This window comes from Chinchilla lanigera, unplaced genomic scaffold (assembly GCF_000276665.1).
Source record: "Chinchilla lanigera isolate Chin_1 unplaced genomic scaffold, ChiLan1.0 scaffold00092, whole genome shotgun sequence".
Classification (NCBI taxonomy): domain Eukaryota; kingdom Metazoa; phylum Chordata; class Mammalia; order Rodentia; family Chinchillidae; genus Chinchilla; species Chinchilla lanigera.
The window spans coordinates 2,143,612-2,147,362 of record NW_004955493.1 but is presented as its reverse complement, the minus strand read 5'-3'; the positions used below and the strand labels follow the sequence as shown (position 1 = coordinate 2,147,362).

Genomic DNA, 3,751 nt, shown 5'->3' with positions numbered 1-3,751 from the left:
CACAAAAATCAAAGGCCAGAAGAGCATGGAGTGAAGTGTTTCAAGCCCTATATGATAACAACTTCCAACACTTTCTTTCAGAACTGATGGAGAAATAAAGTCTTTCCATGGCCAAGAGTATATCAACAAATTTATGACCAGGGCTGGAGGTATAGCTCAGTGGCACAGTGCCTGCCTGGCAAGCGTGAGGTCATGAGTTCGATTCCGGGTACCGGAACAAAAACCAAAAAAACAAAAACACAATAACATCAAGAAAAATTACACAGCAAGACCCTGTCTCAAAAAAAGACCGTCCCCCCTTCCCCCGGGGCTGGGGATTTAGCTCAGCAGCAAAGCACCTGCCTGGCAAGCACGAGGTCATGAGTTCAATTCCTGCTACCAGAAGAAAAAAAAAAAAAAGACCCTCCCCCCAAAATTAAAGTTAAATAGGAATTAACCTAACCAAGTGAAAGACCTCTACAAAGAAAGCTACAGTACTCTGACAAAGGAAATTGAAGAGGACGTCAGAAAATGGAAAGATCTCCCTTGTTCCTGGATCGACAGAACCAACATAGCCAGAATGGCCATACTTTCAAAATTGATACATAGATTCAGTGCAGTTCCCCTCAACATATCAATAGCATTCTTCACAGAAACAGAGAAAACAAAACAATTCTAAAATTCATGTGGAACCTGAAAAGACCTAGAACAGCAAAGGCAATCCTGAACAATAAGAACAAGGCAGGAGTAATCACAATCCTGGACGTGAAGTTTTACTACAAAGCTACCATGATAAAAACAGCATGGTACTGGGAAATAAAGACGTGGATAGTGGACCAGAACAGAGGTTGTAGAAACAGCTCCAGGCACATTTAGCTACCTGGTCTTCGACAAAGTGGCCAAAAACTCATGCTGGAGGGAAGGTTAGTCTCTTGCATAAAGGGTGCTGGGAATACTGACTTTCCACACACAGAAGACCTGTAGCTCACCATGCATTTAACTAACATAAAAATGGATCAATGATAGAAATATTAAAACAGAAACAGTTACTGTGCTGGAAGATAAAACAGGTAAAACTCTTGTAGGCAATGACTTTCTGAACAGAATCCCAATTGCACAGGAAATACTGTAACACCAAGAATCAACAAACAGGTTGATAGCAAATTAAAAGGCTTCTGCCCAGCAAGGGAAACAACCAAGACAGTGAAGAGACAACCTACAGAATGGGAAAAAAATTTTGCAGTGGTCTAATATCTAGAATATATACAGAACTCAAAAATAAAAGCCCCAATCAAAAATGGGCAACTGAAATGAACAAACACATCTCAGAAGAAGAAATGCAAATTCAAACAACACTGACAGCTGGGTGTGATGATGCAAGCCTATTAAACTTAGGACTCAGGAGGCTGAGGCAGGAGGATCGTTGCGAGTTCAAGGCCAGCCTGAATTACATAGTGAAACCCTGTCTCAAAATCCAAAAAAGAAAAAAAAAAAATCACACAAAGAAAAAAAAAAAACCACCCCAAATAACCAGAGACATCAGTGAAGACATCTTCCATCAGAAAAATAGTTATCAAGAAATCAGATAACAAATGCTGGCCAGGCTGTGGGGACTTGAGGGGTAAGGAACCCTTCTACATTGCTGGTGTGAATGTAAACTAATACAGCCATTATGGAAATCAGTATGGAGATTCCTTAAAAAACTAAAACAAGAAATTTCATTTGACCCAAATATTCCCCTTCTGGATATCTTCCCAAAAGAGTAAAAGACATCATATGACAGTGGTACATGCATACCCGTATTTAGAGCCACCTAACTCAAAATAGCTGTATCTTAGAACCAAGCCCATATGCCAATCAACAGATAAGTGGATAAAGAAAATGTAGTCTTTATACACAACGGAATACTACTCTGGCATAAAGAAGGATAAACTTGTGTCATTTGTAGGAAAATGGGTGCTCCTGAAGACCATAATATTGAGTGGAATTAGACACGTAAGCTTAAATATTGCATAGTTTTTCTTTTTCTTTTTCTTTCTTTTTGGCACTGGGAATCAAACTCAGAACCTTGAGCTTGCCAGGCAGATGCTTGTGCCACTGAGCTATAACCCCAGCCCTGCATAGTTTTTCTTACATGAAAAACCCAAAATATAAATAAAGATCAAAATAAGAGATAATAATAGGAAATAGCAAGGTAAGTCTTTTGCATATGGGACAGGGACAATGATGTGGAGGGAGGTGGGAGCGGGGAGGGGGTTAAAGAAGAACTGATCGGCGTTGCATACGTGGGCCAACTCCCCGTGGTAAAGACTGCAGTCGTCATGCACTACCTCCTGCCTCAGCCTGCCAAAGGCTGGGATTACAGGTGTGTGCCACCACGCCCGGCTAATAAAATATTTTTAAAACAACAAAAAACCCACAATTCTCCTACCTCAGCCTCCGCAGGACCTGAAGTGAGAAGCATGTGCTATGAAGCCTGCTTCAGAAACTAAAGTTTTAAATGAATCCAAAAAGAGAAATACTTTATAACACTGGGATCATTTGATGCATCGTATTTTAAGTTAAAAGCATCATAAAAGTGCGGGTGGTGACGCATACCTATGATCCCAGCAACTGAAGATGCTGAGGTAGGAGAATCAGAAGACTGAGCCCAATCTGGACATTTGAGCAAGACCGTGTCTCAAAATAAAATTAAACAAAGGTCTGGGGACGTAGCTCAGTTGCAGAGCACTTGCTTAGCACCCACAACGCCCTGGGGTTCAACTCCTAGAACTATTGACAAAGAAAAAAAGTGCCATATTCTATTTTAACTGGATTTAAGAAAAGTAAAAAAAAAACAAAGCAGGCCAGGCGTGGTGGCGCACGCCTGTGATCCCAGCGCTTGGGAGGCTGAGGCGGGAGGATCGCCACAAGTTCGCGCCCAGTCTGGGCTACATAGCTGAGATCCCGTCTCAAAAAGACAACACAAACCTGAAAGCATCATTGAGTCGTTTATTCAGGCAGCACTGTTAGTGTTCTGTATGCTTTTATTTAAATCAATATCTTGCTAGGTAGGTAGCTTGCCCCTAGAAGAAACAGACCTAAATTCCTCGGCCTCGGTGCGAGATTAGCGGTTAGGGAGCGACGGCAAACCCGGGGCTGGACTGCACGGCCCCGAGGGCGCAGTTCCTCCAGGAGACGCCAGAGGCCGCTATCGCCGGCGGCTCCCGACAGCGCCGCTCTGGGCCCGGAACCCTGCGCGCGCAGCTGCGGCGCTGTGCATCCTGGGTCGGCGTAGCCATGGCGGCTCGTGTCCTTTCCGCCTGTGTCCGCCGCCTGCCCTCAGCCTTCGCGCCGCCGCCCCGGGTGCTCGCGCTGTGTCCGGCCCGGACGCTCGGCACTGCGCTGTGTCCCGCGGGGACCCAGACGAGGCCCGGGGCGACGCAGCCGGCCTCGGCGCTCGCGCAGGTGCCAGGGAGGATCCCACAGCCGTGCGGCCAGTATAGCGACGCACCCCCTTTGACGTTAGACGGAATCAAGGATCGGGTTCTGTATGTCTTGAAACTTTACAACAAGATTGACCCAGAAAAGCTCTCGGTAAATTCCCATTTTATGAAAGATCTGGGCTTAGACAGTCTGGACCAAGTGGAGATTATCATGGCCATGGAGGATGAATTTGGGTTTGAAACTCCTGATACAGATGCAGAAAAGTTAATGTGTCCACAAGAAATTGTAGATTACATTGCAGATAAGAAGGATGTATATGAATAAAATACCAGGTAAGCAATCTGAT

The 3,751-nt window shown here is 44.7% G+C and overlaps 1 pseudogene; it reads left to right on the top strand.

Moving 5' to 3' along the window:
* The first annotated feature begins 3,212 nt into the window (after window positions 1–3,212).
* Window positions 3,213–3,751, top strand: part of LOC106146729 — a 9,039-nt pseudogene continuing 8,500 nt past the window's right edge.